The sequence below is a fragment of the Hakea prostrata genome, chromosome 6 (assembly GCF_041222555.1).
Source record: "Hakea prostrata isolate BN-2017 chromosome 6, UWA_Hpros_2, whole genome shotgun sequence".
NCBI lineage: Eukaryota > Viridiplantae > Streptophyta > Magnoliopsida > Proteales > Proteaceae > Hakea > Hakea prostrata.
Genome location: NC_142605.1, coordinates 13,162,326 through 13,180,155, shown reverse-complemented (window position 1 = coordinate 13,180,155; position 17,830 = coordinate 13,162,326).

Below are 17,830 nucleotides of genomic sequence, written 5' to 3'. Positions count from 1 at the left end.
AACTCCTGGAGTTATTACTACAGGATATGCCTGAAACTTATGCTGAGTTGGTACAGAGATGCCAAAAGTAGGCCGAAGTCATGGAGATCCTACATGCGCACCAAGGAGACAACAAAGCCTCCACTATGGAACAGAAGGCTCCTGAGCAAAAGCAGAAGCCAAAGAAGAATGTCCGCGATTGGGTTGGAAAGTCTCATGCTTGGCGCCAGAGGTCTCCCGGTAAAAGTGAGTATACTCCATTGAATGCTCCTCGGGCTGATATTTTAAATATCATCAAAAGGCGAAATATTTTGAAGTGGCCACCTAAAATTCCTTTGAAGCCTGGAGAGCAGCAGGATCGAGAAAAGTATTGCCGATTCCACAAGGACTATGGTCATTATACAAATGACTGTCGTCATCTAAAATTAGATATTGAGAGATTAATATCTCAGGGACACTTGTCCAATTTTGTTAGCAGAAGAAGGGAGGAGCCACGTGAGCCACGTGCGGCTGCCCCTAAAAGGGATCGTTCGGTTAGTTCAGAACGATCAAGGGAGGCTCCGAAGTCTATGAAGGGCAAGGAGGTGATTGAAGCTACTCGGTCACTGATCCTTACCATTTTCGGAGGACTAGAGCCCGAATCACTCCGAAGTTTGAAGACAAAATCCAAATTTGTCGGAACCGGAGAGACGCAGAAGCGGAAGAAGCCGAACGGTGAAGATTCTATCACCTTTGGTGAGGAGGATGAAAGAGGTGTTTGTCTACCTCATGATGATGCAATAGTCATCAAGGTAGAGATTGCACGCCGAGAAGTGCATAGAGTTTTGGTTGATACAGGGTCTGCAGCTGACCTAATTCCTTATGAAGTGTATCAAAAGCTGAAGCTGGATGAGGACTTGATGGAGCCTTCATCCACGCATTTATATGGTTTTGCAGGATCATCTGCGGTGGTGGAAGGATCTGTCCAGTTGGACTTATCTATTGGAAGTTTTCCTAAGGAAACAACCGTCCGAATCAATTTTTTGGTGGTTTGGGAACTGCCAACTTATAATGTTATCCTCGGGCGACCATCTTTATCCAAGATAGGTGCTATTGTTTCGACAAAACACCTGAAGATAAAATTCCCGACTGATATGGGAATTGGTCAAGTTTCCTCTGACCAGAGGATCTCTCGGCAATGTTACATTGCCTATTTAAAAGACAAGGAGGGCCCAAGGAAGGTGACTGCCCTACTTATAGAAGTTCGAGATGATTGGGAAGAAGTAGAAATGCAAAGACCCGAACTAGTGGAGAAGCTGGAACAAATCCAACTGTGTACCGAGGATAAGAAAAAGATTACTTATATTGAGTCTGAGCAGCTGAGGAATTCAAAGATGAGTTGAAGTTATTTCTTCAACAGAATAATGACGTATTCGCATGGTCTGCCGAAGACATGCCAGGAATTGATCGGGCTGTCGCAGAGCAGAAATTCTGGATAGATCTGAAGGTGAAACCAGTGATACAGAAAAGGGGAAATTTCTCCATTGAAAAGTATGAAGTTGTTCGGGGCGAAGTTGAAAAACTGAAGAATTTTGGTTTCATAGAACCAATTGAATGCCCAACTTGGTTAGCTAACGTAGTAATGGTAAAAAAGGCAAATGGGAAGTGGAGGATGTGTACAAACTACACAGATCTCAACAAGGCTTGCCCTAAAGATTGTTATCCATTACCTCGGATTGACCTCTTGATAGATGCGACTGCAGGATATGAAACTCTAAGTTTCATGGATGCCTACTCAGGGTATAATCAGATCCTTATGAATAAGGAGGATGAGAAGTTCACGGCTTTCATGACCGATTGTGAAAGCTACTATTACAAAGTCATGCCATTTGGCCTGAAGAATGCAGGAGCTACATATCAGAGAGCCGTCAACAAGATTTTCAAAGATTTGATAGGGAAGAATGTTGAAGCTTATGTTGACGACATGCTTGTGAAGAGCTTTACAAAAGCGAATCATATTGAGGCTAATCCTGCCAAAATACAGGCTCTGGTTGACATGGAGGCTCCCAAAACTGTTCGTGATGTGCAGTGTTTAACAGGGAGAGTTTCCGCTTTGAATTGTTTCATCTCCAAGTCTGGAGAAAAGTGTTTGCTGTTCTTCAAGGCACTCAAAGATTTGAGGGGCAGCGAGGAAGCAAAATGGACCGAAGAATGCCAGAAAGCTTTCGAGGAGTTAAAAGAGGCACTGGGACAACCACCGATTTTGTCCCGACCAGAGAAGGGGGAAATATTACAGCTATATCTAGCGACGTCCCTTTCAGCGGTCAGTGCAGTACTTGTTCGTGAAAAAGATAAAAAACAGTGGTCGATTTACTATGTGAGCCATGTATTACTTGATGCGGAGACACAATATTCACAGATTGAGAAGCAGGCTCTGGCTCTCATGATGGCTGCCAGGAAGCTAAGGCCATATTTCCAGGCTCATCCAATTGAGGTATTTACAACTTTTCCTCTCAGTAAAGTTCGTAATAAACCTGATTTGTCTGGAAGGATGGTGTCCTGGTAGGTTGAACTCAGCGAGTTCCAAGTGAGCTTTAAGCCGAGAACCACAATCAAAGCTCAGGCACTAGCCGATTTTGTAGTAGAAACTACTGCACCAGTGGATTCCACCATTGAAGATCCCATTATGCCAATCAGTTGGGAGGTATATGTGGATGGTTCAAGTAATAAAGATGGAGCAGGAACTGGAATTCTATTGAAAAGTCCAGCAGGATTTATTATTCGATATGCTTTGAGATTTGCATTCGAAGCAAGTAATAACGAAGCAGAATATGAAGCTCTGATAGCTGGACTTCGGTTGTCAAAAACATTGTCTATTGCAGATGTTACTATTTATAGTGACTCTTAACTTATAGTCAACCAAGTCCAGGGGGAGTATGGTATTAAAGAACCACGCTTGCAGAAATATCAAGAGATAGTGCAAGCATTTCAAAAGCAATTTCGGAGTTTGAAGATATCTCAGATTCCAAGGATTGAAAATACAGTGGCAGATGAGCTATCTTGATTAGCCAATGCCAAAGAAAAAAATCTAGACCCTTCGGTCTACATTGAAGAGATAACATTTCCAAGTTATCATGAGAAAGAAATTTCTTAAATTGAAGCAGAGCGTTGCTGGATGGATCCGAAAATCGAGTATCTGAGAGATGACAAATTACTTGAGGATCTGAAAGAGGCAAGATTGATCAAGATACGATCGGCAAGATTTGTCATTCAGAACGGGAGACTATACAAAAGATCTTATTCTGGACCCCTTATGAGATGTATAGGTCCCGAAGGAGCAAAATCAACTTTGGTTGAGGTTCATGAAGGAATTTGTGGAGCTCACATGGGTGGACGAGCCCTGACACCCAAAATTCTAAGACTTGGGTTATATTGGCCTAAGATCCAAGAGGCTACTATGGAATATGTTCGTCGATGTAGCAACTGTCAAATTCATGCTACAGTATCGAAGCGCCTAGCGGAAACCATGACTTCAATTCTAGATCCCATTCCCTTTGCGATGTGGGGAATTGATATCATGGGCAAATTCACCAAGGCGTCAGGCGGACGGGAATATCTGATAGTAGCAATTGATTACTTCACGAAATGGGTTAAAGCCAGCGCCCTGGCAACAATTACTGAGAAAAAAGTGGAGAAATTCGTGCTTGAGTCAATCATATATCGTTTTGGGATTCCAAAGATTATCGTCACTGACCATCGTACTCAGTTCAACTGTCTGCAATTCGAGCAATTTTGCGGAATATATATGATCAAGCATCGTATGTCCTCAGTGGCATACCCCCAGAGCAATGGACAAGTAGAAGTTACTAACCGAATGCTACTGGAAGGGATAAAGAGAAGACTCGAAGCTGACAAGGCTTTATGGGTCGAAGAACTTCATAATGTACTGTGGGCCTATAGAACTACGGTTCGAACACCCACAGGAGAAACTCCATTCAGGTTAGCATATGGGTTCGAAGCATTGGAACCGGTGGAGATAATGGCGGGGACATTACGGGATCGAGAGTTCGAGGAAAAAGCGAACGAGCAAGGACTGCTTGATAGTCTTGATCTGTTGGACGAAGTTCGGGCAAAGGCAATAGCACGAACTCAACATTATCAAAGAAGGATAGCGTCTCATTATAATACCCGAGTGAAGAATCGTCGGTACTTAGCCGGAGATTTGGTGTTGAGAAACACCTTAGCTTCCGACCCACGCCACCAAAGAAAATTGGACCCTTCCTGGGAAGGACCTTATATGGTTGTAAAACCCAGTCGGTTCGAGAGCTTACGGGCTGAAGAACATCAACACCCAGAAAGAGTTGGATCGTTCGTGGAATGCCAGACATCTCAAAATTTTTTATCCTTGATGATGATTTCAATTTTGTTCGTGATGTAAACATTTTCAACTCAATCAATGCAATTATTGGCTTTCAACAAATTATCTTTTGATTGGGGGGCATCATACACCACATTCAAGAACAAGATCCAACTATAAGGCATCGGATGAAAATCCGTGTGGGTCCTTCAACACTTATGGATTTTTTTCGGAATTTCTTAAGTCAAGGCATCGGATGAAAATCCGAGTGAGTTCCTTCCGCAAGGCGTCGGTTTGAAACCTGAGTAAGTTCCTTCAAGACTTATTGAATTTCCGAATTATCCTTAAGTAAAGGCATCGGTTTAAAACCTGAGTGAGTTCCTTCTCAGACTTATTGTATTTCTCCAGAAATCTTTAAGTAAAGGCATTGTTCTAAACAACTAAGACCTAGTGCAACAACGATTCAAATGACTAGCAAAGTTCAAGATGAAGTTAACTTCTTATTTCTTCAAAAGACCAAAAGAGGCTAGTCTCAATATCAAAACATAAGATTACAAGAGCTGGATACAATCTTCGATCAAAAAAGAAAGTCATCATCGATTATCATTAAGAAGTCATACAAGATCGGCACAACTTTGCTAGAACAAACACATGAGTCAACCATTGGTATGAATTCAAGGAAAAGAAGAGGAGAAATGAGGATTACAAAAAACATTTCAGTATAAACAGGAGAATCTTCTAGATAATGGATAATATCTGGAGAAGTATGGTCCTCAACCAAACTTACATTCAAGGCGAGCTCGTCATAATTGAATCCTTCCAAGGGAGAATAAACAGGAGAATCTTCTAGATAATGGATAATATCTGGATCGGAAGGTGGAGGATCAATCTTATTTTTGGTCCAGTCAGGAGAAGGAAGGCCCAGGTTGGTAAATACTTCAGGATGGTAAACAACACTGTAGGGTGTTGTATCAAAATGAGGATCCTTCGTTAGTATTGATTCCCATACTTCATTCCCACCATCCCGGTACGCCTGCAAGTTATAAGTATTCAGCATATCAACAAAGGGCTTACTGTGTAAATACTTGAAGACGCAGGCTCGGCGAACATCAGTTGGAAGGGATTCGGGCAAAGGAACGACAACTTGCTTTTGAGGTAACCTTTCAGATCCTTTGGCTCCTGACTTTCCAACTCCTTGCTCCAGTTGCTGGATCTTCTCCCTGGCATCATCCAAGTCTGACCGGAGACGATCGATCACCGAATTCTTTTCTCCTGCAACCTCCCAAGCTATTTTCCTAAGGCGAGCAATCTCAGCATCTTTAGCTTCAGAGATTTCCCGAAGCCTGGAAACTTCATTGCTCAACCTATTGAGCCTAGAGGCTGCTTCCACTTGGTTGTGGAAGTTACCGATAAGACTCCCTGCAAACAACTTCCGAGTTAAGAAGGAGCAGAAGAGTAATATTCGGAATCAAAAGATAATGAAGAAAGACTTACATCACCATTGACTTCATAAAGACCTCATCTGGAAGTTTGGAAAGAACTGCACTCTCAGAAGTCATTCGAGCAGCAGTGCACCATTCCAACACTCTGTCAAACTCGTTTGACACTAATTCGGGTGAAGGATGAGAAGGATGAGCTACATCAAGAGAAGGATGAGCTGCATCACTTGTCAACCGACGACGCTTCCTGGTGGCAAAATCTTCCAACTCCAAAGGAGAGAAGGAGGATGCCAAACAAGCACTAGAATTGGAAATAGGAGCAGCACCTGCTGGGACCGCACCTTCATCAGATGCCAACATAGTTTCCTCAGATGCCCGAAGAGTTTCCTTCGGGGGTGCACGAATGGTCTCTGCAACAGGGGCGTCAGCAGCGCCATCAACAGTGGAGTGATCAAGATCTTCCTGGGAAGAACGAGCGATCACTTCAGGCAGAAGAGGCGTAGGGGTGGCATCAATAGAAACTGTGGGAATTTGACTTGAAGATTCACCAACAGCAGTCGCCTTACGCCCCAACCACCACCGATGGAACGATTTTCTTACAAGATTTCGCTCTGATAAAGTTCGGGTCGATTCTGGGAGCCACTGTATACACAGAAAAAACCGTATCAGTACAGAAATCCAACAACAAAAGCAACGAGGGAAAACCCTAGTTCTCTGTCAAATATGAGAAACAGATTAAATAAACCCCAAGTATTACTACTGTGCAGTTTACTCAGGGGGAAAGGGAAAGAGATGAGTAATCAAAAAGCTCACTTGTTCGAAAGCTGATAGAGTTATTGTTGAAGTACGAAGAATACGGAAGCAAGCAGGAGGACGGAATGTTGCTTTTGCAAATCTAACTTGCAGATAGTAGGATAGATGGAGAGTACCCACGAAGGCTTTAAATAGCCTCAGGTATTGAGACGACGGTTGAGAGATAAAGACAACCAATGGCCCAGATCGAAAAGACGCTTCGAAATCCACAAGCAATATCAACGGTCAGAGGGAGGCCACATGGAAACATGTGGAAGCGAGCACCCGATGCAAGAATACCTCCAATCGTCGCACCGCCATTGTGATAATGGATGTATTACCGATTTATTGGAAACAGTGAATGGTATACCAAAGCAAGGAAACGTTTGGACTTCATAGATACCAGAAGGGAAACGTGTGGACTTTGCAGTAAATGAAGGAGTGGGGAAGATTAATGCATCTTTCCAAAACGTATCTTCATAATATCTTTACAAGACTATCATTCGTCGAAGAATGTGAAGTTAAGCGATAAGTTTTATCATTTATATTTTGATATTCAAGACAAGATTTCGATAGGAGACGAGGAAATAGTAAGGCAAACATGAAAGAATTGTCTATTCATTAGCAAGGAGGTCAATCTTTACAAAAAAATAAAAAAAAAAAATAACTCCCTAAGCCCCTTCTTCATTGTTGCCCGAGGAGCCCTGTACAGGAGGACTTTTCTCAGGATCCTGAGAAAAGCCTTCCTCAAGATTGTCGTTGTCAGAGTCCTCTTCAGCAGCAGCTTGTGACTCGGCTTGTGACTTTTCCTCTGGAAGTGCCGGCTCGTCAGCAAGATATTCCTCATATTGTGGGTCAGCTAGAAAAGGATCATCCTCTTCCAGAGCCCAGTCTGGGAGATCCATGCCTAATTTCCCGAAGACCTCTTTGTGGCATACCTCACGAAAGGGAGCAGTATTGAAGGAAGGGATTGATCCAAGAATTCTTTCCCAAACGTCATTTTGCCCCAAACGATAAGCTTGGATGTTATAGGCACCCAGCAATTTGGAAAAGGTACGCTGTTCAGATATTTTCGAACACAATCCTTTCGAAGCTCGGGCTTGATGTGCTCGGGCTTGCTAGGAATCGCCCACTTCAAGTATCTTTCGTTCTCCACACACTGAAATTCCAGTCTGTCACCGAACAACGTGGCAGCTTCTTTCTGCTTCTTGGCCTCGCGCTCGGCAGCAATAGCACGAGCCGTTGAAGAATTGAGGGCCTCCTTAAGGGAGTTCACCTCTTCTTCGTGCTTTCTTTGCAGCTCCTCGGCAGCTGCCGTAAGCCGGTCTATCTCAAAATTGGCTTTGGCCGAATTCTCTTCACAGTTCTGCAGCAAGGAGCCGTTGCGACCAACCCGGCTCAATGCTTCCATGTGCTGATAGAAGCTCAACACAACATTCCTGGGAAGGCAGAAATTATCAGAAGAAGTCATAAGAGATTATGAAAAAATAAGTAAGTAGGAAGACTGGTACCTTGTGGACTGACCAACAAGGGCAACGTCGTCCAGGGCTTCAAATTCCCGACGATCGGAAGGTATAAGACTGAGGGAGCTCCACTCTGCAGCTTTCTCAGGATCTTGTGTCACCCTGTGGATCAACTTCAGGGTCCACTTGGGGGTGAAGACCTCCTCACAATCTGCAGAACTTTTGGATTTTTTATGGGAGGAAGCATCAACTGTATCATGCCTCCTTTTGGTTCGGGCGGAGGAGGAGACATTAGACCACTCCACCATTGGCTTCTTCCCTTTACCCGAAGCATCAGCTACGGGCCCGATATTCCACGATACCCACCGTAAAAGGGGTCGGGAGAGAGGAAGAAGCCTCTTGATCTGCGGTCAAGACCCACGGGCGATCGTTGTTTGGCTGTCACAACGGCCCTAGCGGCCTTCACCCGAGGCTTTCGGGGTTCGTTCTGGGAGGCACTTGCAAAGAAGAAGGACAAGAATCGGAATTCAAGACATATCACTTGATCAAATCAAAGGATGATGGTTAGAAGCTCACAATGAGCCAAGCCCCCGATCTTGAAGGATGGAGTTATACTCCATTTCATATCCATGTATCTCTTGATACCACGGAATGGATTTGATCTTCCTGATGGCCGCCTCGTCTTCTTTGGATACAGGAAGGCCCCGGTTATTCTCAGAAGAAGAAGTACACTGCCTCCAGACGGTCGGGAAGTTAAGATCTGATGGAGGCGCTCGACAGAAAAAGTATCGTTCGCGCCATCTTTTGTGGTTAGAAGGGCAAGTTCCTTTGACAAGGATGCTGCCCCTCCAATCAAGTTCAGCCTTATTGCGTTTGGACAAAAAAACCCAGCCGGGAGGATGGGAGATAGAAAGAACATGAAAATGCACAAAGAGAGAAAGAGATGGCGTAATGCCAAGTTCAAAACACAAACCCAAGAAGCTGACGATGAGACGCCAGCTATTGGGAAGGAGCATTCCAGGGCAAATGTCCCAGTGATTCAGAATTGCTGAGAACAAAGGATTAAAGAAGGGAAAGCGAACCCCGCTTTCTAGTGCATCTATATACAGAGAAAACTCACCCGAAAGGGTTGAATCAACCCTCTCATCAGGATGGGAAGCCCTAACCTGATAAGAGGAAGGAAAATCGAAATCTTGGATTCTTGAAAGGAGGGTTTCCTCCTTGAAAACGGAGGGGACGAGCCGGGTGTCCGCCATCGGACACTGGAAGTTTGAGGCTGCCTAGAAGGCTCGGCAGTTACCTTAGGAGTCTTGGAAGATCCAGACTCAGGAGGGACAGAAGGAGTTTTGGTTTTTCTCTCCAAACTTTTTTGAGAAACTTCAGCAAATTCGCGCCAGAGGACAGTTAGGGTTTTATTATCACTATCCGACTGTTCGGAAGGAGGGGAACCAAAAGCTTCGTTACCACTACTATTACTAACACTGGTTACCAGATAAACCCTATTATCCGCCATTACTTGTTTCAGTAAGGTACAAAAAGAAAAAGACCAGTAAACTTACTGATTCAGTGAGGCAAAAGCTCGAGAGCAAGAAGGCGCGAAGCAGACGACGAAGGTTCAAATTCCAAACAAGAAGAATGAAAAACCTACGAAGACAACGAACCACTTTTAAAACACCCGCACAAGTGCTCGGGAATCTGAACGATCGAGATTGATTCAAAATCGACGATCGAGATTAGAAGACGTTTTGAAAGTTTGAACTCACGAATCCAAAACAGGCGTTTGGAAACCGTTGCTTGGTTACGTGAGCCACGACAGATTGACTGCAAAGAGACACGTGGCATTACCCTCAAAACGCTCGAGGAAAAGTGACCACCGCATTAAATGTGATATGACATTTAATGAAACACGCAGAGACTATTGCCTGACGAAGAACCCAGTTAAAAACCAAGCCCTCGGGATAGACCGAACACTTGGTCTGGGGGGCTCGTGATATGGAGAAAATATGATCGAACCGGGTTCATACTTGGTTTGATCCTCGACCCCGGTCGAGACAGAAGGAATCGACTCGCTCCCGAGCGAACCGGATCCGTAAGATGGCTTGCTGAGGAAGAAAACTTATTCAGCTACTAGCACGCCCTAATCCAACTTATGGATTAGATTAGTTACCCTAATGATGGCAGACTCAAATTGACGGCTGCTGCTAATCATTATCGAAGGGATAATCATCGCATAACCTAGAGGTTATCTCAGGAGTCCTCTACTAGTCCAAACTAGTAGAAGTCTATCGCTCAACGGATCTAACTGTTAAGATCCAACGACTACCCGAAGAAGGCTCAAGTGCATCTAACGAAGGAGATTTGAAGGTACACTCTATATAAACCTCACTGCCATACGAGGTGAGGGACGGAGATTCACATACACACTGGTAGACGTAAACTATCAGAAGCTTATGATCTAGATCACCTTTCCCAGTCTTTCATTCCGTAGCTCTGTGCTTCGAGCAAAGCCGTTTGTAATTAAGTTCATCAACTGACTTAGCCTTCGGAGGTGGACTCCCGACCCCAGCGGTTGGGCCACATCTGACGCTTTCGTTTTGCAGGTCATCACGAGGAGATCTAAGGGCTAAGCAGATTTTGGATGCATCAGGTCCCAAAATCAATGTTGATACCCTAGATAATCATACAATTAATGTCAATGAAGAAAGCAATTGAATTGGGGTTTAAACGGATCAAATTGGCTGAGTACAGGACCTTAACAACTCTTGGTTGAGTGGCTTGGTCGACTGTCAGTCGACCAAGCAGTCGACCAAGACTTGTTATCTTCAGAACAGAAATGGAAACTTGATCCGAAACTGCCTTTATGGTGCTCCGATCATCATGAAATTTGGAGGGCATGTTTATAACAGTAAGAGGATACTACACACTAATTTTCATGATGATCCAACGGTTCAATCAAAAATACCCAAATCGAATTTTTGGTTCTATATGATACTTAGCAAGAATTAAATTGGAATTTATAGAAATTGAAAAGGATGATAAGAATCAATCAAATGAGTGTTAAGAATCAAGCTAGAATCTTAATTTCATTATAGTCTAAGCTTATCATGCATCTATATATCAGATTTGAATCAAATAGGTTAGATTGAATAGAATCAAAGTGATGGAGTGCAATTAATCTCATTTGAATCATAGCATAGTAAGAGTGGGGGAGGATTAAGGAATTGAAAGGGGGAAACTCATGGTTAAGTGTTTGCAAGGTTGCAGCACTTCAGCCATGGTTTCAAGATCATTAATTGATAGAAAAATGAATAGATTAGAAGAAGAATAGAAGAAATCATACCTTGAGTTGATGATTAATGTATACAATAATGATTGGAGTCAAAGATCTTCCCAAACATCAAGGAATAGCCCAAGAGAGCGTCCAACCTCGAGCTCTGGAGTGCCAATGATTAGTTTAGGTCCTCATTCACGAGTTCCAAAAAGGTAGGGGCAAAATGGGAAGAGATTTAGTGCAAAATCGAATTCCATTACTCTTGGTCGACGGTCTAGTCGATCATCAGTCGACCAAGCACTCGACCAAGCTATGATAACAACTTCAGGAGTGGATTCGAGAAGGCTATACGAGGTCAAATCAAGCAGGGTTTTCTCCTACAAGTCTAGTTTCAGAAAATACCTTCGGATTGATCATGGGGTTCCAAGAAGTGCTTCAACTAATTCAATCTTCATCGATGCGCAGATTTTCACCCAATACTGACAATGTGCTCAAGTGAGGGGCATCATTGTCAATGTCCATAGGCTCAGCATCAAGCATCGAATCATCCACTAAGAGGGCCCACAGGTCTCTTCTACCACCATTTCGGGTCTTCGGACCTTCAACAATATAAAATCCGGGCCGGGTCAGGGTTTGGATAAGGCCGGATTTTACAATTTCTATATAAGACATATAAACAGAAGCATATATAAAGAAATATGATTTCAAATATACACTAGATTAACATATTATAAGTCTATTCAAGAGATAGGATGAATTGTCCTTACCTGCATATAAGTAAGATTGTCCGTAAAATGAAATCCGATAACTATTATATGACTTTTCTTTCAAACAGTGATTACCTATACACAGGGTTACAGTAACATATAAGTTAAATGAATCAATTTGAATCAGAACCAAAAACCATTTGGTCTCTGTTTACCGGCCCGGTCGCTTGGGCAGGTCGCTTTGGTTGAACGACCGCCACTAGTGACCGCCCCAAAAACAGTGAGTTTCAATCCGAAACTCAGGCCTCTGATTACTCGTTTTCAATCCGGATTTTGAGTAATCTTGACCTATGTCTCGAATCTAATACTCCCTAAGCAAAAAAGGGTGAGGGAAAACTAACCATTACCATCAATAGATTACCAAGAACTCTCCCCTTGATTGGATTAACCTTCTCACGAAAACAGGGTTTCGTTTACGGTTAATTCATCTCAAGTAGATTAAAAAGAGAGTTAAAAAGATCCAAGGGGGTAACCACAAAGATGAGGGGATGGGTTAACACTAATTTAACTGACAAAGAGAGTAAAGAACAAAGGATTAATTCATTACCTCACGCCAGAGAGTCAGAAGAGGAAAGGACTGATCTCCAAGTCACTGCCAACACTCCAGAGTCTCTTTCGGAACTTCTCCGCAGTTGTCTAACCTCCAAATTAAGCAACCACGAATAAAATATTCGTTACTTAGATGAGGGTTGCCTTTTATAGAAGTCAGGGAGCAAAATAGGGTAAAATTCCCGAAAACAGACCGGGCGGTCGCTCCAAGCGGTCGCTTGGTTTAATCGACGGCCACTAGCAACCGCCCCCATGTAATTTGCCATACAAGGGTGCTTTTGCTAGGGGGTTGATACCCAAGGCCAACCTAGCCCTAAAGAAGAGATGGGGGAGATCTTACCTTCATTCCGGACATCTCCGAAGAACACTTGACTTCCAGAATTCCAAATACCAAGCAAGGCAAGCTCTTTAGACAAAGGATCTAGATCCATGGATTCAGGGTATGGATCATGGACATCAATCTGGACACTCCACAAGTTCACCCGACTAGACCTCTAGGTTCTCGGACCTGAAATATGGATCTCAGGTAAGAAATATGGGGGTTGTTACACGTGGAGAGCAAAATATCATCAAAATTACAAGTATGGAAGCTCGAGATATAATCGACCAAACATGATCAAGAGAATGGAGTTCTACATACAAGCAAAAGTTCTCAGCTAGATGAAGCATAACAACTCAGAAAAGATTTGACCTATCATCGGGGGAGTAAAGAGAGATAAACATATCACATCTTGATCTCCTTGTAAGCAAAATATAGAAGTAGCCATGCTCGATGAAAGAGGTCTAGATGTACAAATCTAAAAGACTACTATACTAGAAACCTCTGAGTCGACCACAATCATTCTACTTGACCAATATTGGAAGGACGCTGCACGACCAAATCAATAACTCTACTCGACCAGCATTGGGAAGAAAAAGACCTAAGTTCCTTAGGCATAAAAAGGTGTAAGACCTAAGGGCTTCCAGAAAAGGTGTAAGACTTAAGGGCTTCCAAAAATGGTGTAAGACCTAAGGGCATCTAGAAAAGGTGTAAGACCTAAGGGCTTCTAGAAAAAGTGTAAGACCTAAGGGCTTCCAGAAAAGGTGTAAAACCCAAGATACTCTAGGCTTCCGAAAATAAAAAAGGTGTAAGACCTAAGGTCTTCCAGAAAAGGTGTAAGACCTAAGGGCTTCCAGAAATGGTGTAAGACCTAAGATACTTTAGGCTTCCGAAAATAAAAAAGGTGAAAGACCTAAGGGCTTCCAGAAAAGGTGTAAGACATAAGGGCTTCGAGAAAAGTTATAAGACCTAAGGGCTTCCAGAAAAGGTGTAAGACCTAAGGGCTTGTAGAAAAGGTATAAGACCTAAGGGCTTCCAGAAAATGTGTAAGACCTAAGGGCGTCCAAAAAAGGTGAAAGACCTAAGTCTCTTAGGCAGAAAGACCTAAGACTCTTAGGTAGAAAGACCTAAGTCTCTTAGGCAAGAAAAAGACCTAAAATTCCCTAGGCATGAAAACTTCAAAGATTTTTCATCATACCCCAAGTTATCATGCCCGGGGGGTAGTGGGTTATGACCGGCCAATGGTTGACGAACGCTTACTTGGACTCATGACCGAACAAACCATACCGAACAACATTGCTTGAATGGAAAACATAATAAATAACGAACACTGAAAATTACTTCACATGTTCGGTATCAACAAAGAATTGTGCAATGCCGACCACAAATTCCATCCCATTCAAATTCCCTTGTGATGAACAAGCACAACGTATGGCAGAACAGCCACCTACCGGGCAACATACTAGCAATCGTATGGAAGGATGCCACGAATGACCGATACACATTACTTCAGTATACCGAACAAGAATACTTCGACATATGAGATAATGCATAAAGGAGAGATTACCAAACAAAGATATTTGTTTACTTCAATTCACATCGTGTTCGGGGAAGAACCAAACACAAAGATTTATTTACTTCAATTCACATCGTGTATGGAGAAGAACCGAACACAAAGATCTATTTACTTCAAATTCACATTGTGTTTGGGGAATAACCGAACACATAGATCTATTTACTTCAACTAAACGTCATGTTCAGGGAATAACCAAACACAAGGTGTAAGACCTAAGGGCTTCCAGAAAAAGGTGTAAGACCTAAGATACATTAGGCTTGCAGAAAATATGTAAGACCTAAGGGCTTCCAGAAAAGGTGTAAGACCTAAGGGCTTCCAAAAAAGGTGTAAGACCTAAGATACTTTGGGCTTCCAAAAAAGGTGTAAGACCTAAGATACTTTAGGCTTCTGGAAGTAAAAAAGGTATAAGACCTAAATTTAGGCTTCCGACAACATAGTGTGCAAATACATCTATAACGAGCAACGTACTAAGCAGATATGTCAAGAGCACCGTAGTGTGCAAATAAGTTACGAGCACCGTAATGTCCAAATAAATCACGAACACCGTAGTGTGTAATACGACAAGTTACCATGCTCGGAGGAAGTAGTCAAACATATATCTACATATATACCGGGCAGGTAACCATGGCAATTGGCAAAATCTTTAATCAAAGAAGAGGATGATCAATGATAATTCAATAGCCAAAGAGACAATGAAGAAGACTAAAGGATTTACGAAAGAATTAGCATAATGCTTGGCCAATGCGGGGTCAACCAAACAACTTCAAATGAAAGCTCAATCATGTAAGCTGCTTTGCATTCAATGGAAACCCCTCCTACTCGAACAATCAACAATGAATGGAGGCTGACTAACATAAGTTGGAATCCTTTACCCTTGCAGGTGGAGAACTGTACTCTCTTAACATCCTTCCACCACACATTTAGGAGAGGGACCCACCTTTGAGAATTAACAAGTAAACTAGAGCTGGGTCCCCCACCTAATTAAACATGTGGTTGAGAAGTATGTGGTAGGCACAATTAAGGTAGGGGGTAATTATACATGAGCAATTGAGCATAAAGGTAGCGAATAATTATATATAAGCATAAAGGCATTATGGGTTACTGTAGGGCAAGTAGGTAGATAAAATGTAATATGGATTACTACAAACTAAAAAGGGTAGATAAGAGGCAATATGGGTTATTGTAGACCAAATAGGTAAATAAAAAAGTAGTATGGGTTACTGTGAACCAAGTGTGTAGGTAGGTAAAAGGTAGTATGAGTTACGATGGACCAAGTAGGTAGATCAAAGACAATATGAGTTACTGCTGTCACACCCCGCCCGGCAGGCCCGGGTTACCCGCCCGACAACCCGTGGGTGCAATCCGTCACAGGATCCATGGTTTTAGTCTATCAATAATAATAAATACAAATACAGATAATCAAGAGCCAGAATAGTGCAATAATTAATAAACAGGTTACAGGAGTCCAAATACTCCGATAAATATCCAAGAAATAATCAAAGAAGGAAGATCAAGAATCAAAAGTAATATCGAGTTCAGCGGAAGCAAAATAAGTAACTAAATAGTCTTCATCTTCAGGAGGCTTCATGCTCTGCAAGTTCATGTATCACTGTCTGTGCCACATCAGCTTCAAACGAGAAGGCTCTTTCATACGAATCATCTCCAACTTCTGACGTTGTGCAACCATCTGTACAGTTTATATAATACATACAATGAAAGGAATGAGTTCCAACGAACTCAGTAAGGAACAAGCAATTCTCATATATATGTCAATACAATCCACGAATGCACATATGAAATGATATGGATGATATGCAGAAATATGAATGCTACTAAGATCTAACTATGCAAGTCTCTAATGGCTGACATGCTTTAAGATATACACCAGCCCTCCTTTGGGTAAGTCTCATCACTCTGATCCGGCAAGGACTGGTTACCTCTGTAGGGATCCTGGGCAAAGGGGTAAGTCCACACCGGCTCTCAAAACCGTGGCTGGGGGTTAAGTCAACACTCTCTCACCACGACCATTGGCAATGAGTGCTGGCGCATGTCGGGGTTTCTAATCCAATGCAAGGTCATAATGGTAACATACTATATGAAGTCCAGATACTTCCCCTATGGCACCAACCAACTCGGTTCAGTATCCTTCGCAACCTAGGAGTGAGAATCCTCACGGACTGGCTACCTCTGTTGGACTCCACTCCTTAACCCTATGGTCATCCACATATTATTGGGGCGGATGCTCTCATGACTCCTCGCGACACCCGGTCCGCTCCTTGGACGTCCATGAGCCCAACCCTAACATATGCAACCCTACCATTACATGACCAATAGTGGACCACTGAGTCTCCGCACGGACTGGTTACCGCTGTTGGATGAAACATAGTCACGTCACCATTGTCACAGGTCACCCGGCTTCAATTCCCCTGCCGAAAGGGTAATAGCATGTGGGGTACCTAGCCATGCAATTCTAGACTCCCTAAGTATGTCATCAAGTAATCATGATAGTCTTTGGAGACATCAGCAGGCATGTGTCCCATTCCACAGCCTTCTGATATCCCAAGCCAAGATATCCCAAAGGAATACCCCTTCCATCACAACTACACTACAATCACTCTTTATCATACCATGAACAGTTGTGCAATATCATAAAAGATGAAGTACATCAAAGAACGCCACTAACAGCAAGTATACAATAAGGTTCACATGCTTTATACAATTACAGCAAGTTACATGATCAAAGAATAGTAAATAGAACAACAGAATCATCATGTATATGTAATTGCATATAAATAAGAATGCATGTCCTTACTGTAATTTAGTAGAAGTCCTCTAACTTGCAATCCAAAAACTATTATAAGACTTTTATTTGAAACGAGAGAACACCTAGGCATAGGGTTACAAGAATGTATAAGAGTCAAGAGTCAAAACAATTCAAAAATCAAACCTACACGATTCTTTCGGAAACCAGCCGGTTGCTTGTGGCGGTTGCTTAAGTTAAGCGACCTCCACAAGCGACCGCCCCTGTTTCAGACAGTTTCCAACTCCGAAAATCAGACTTTTTATCATCCGATTTCAATCCGTTTTCGGATGATCTTAGTCCGAAATTCAAGCTTAATAAGTCTAGAACAAGGGGGTAACAAGAAACCCTAAAATTAACAAAGATTTATTACCCAAATCATTCCCCTTGATGGGATCCATCCATTAAACAAATGCGGGGATTCGTTTTACGGACGAGGATCTCATCAAGAACATTGGAAAGGGAGTACAACAAATCAAATGGGTAACCACTACCAAAAAGGAGATGGGTTCAAAACAATCAGAGGTTAAAAAGAAGAG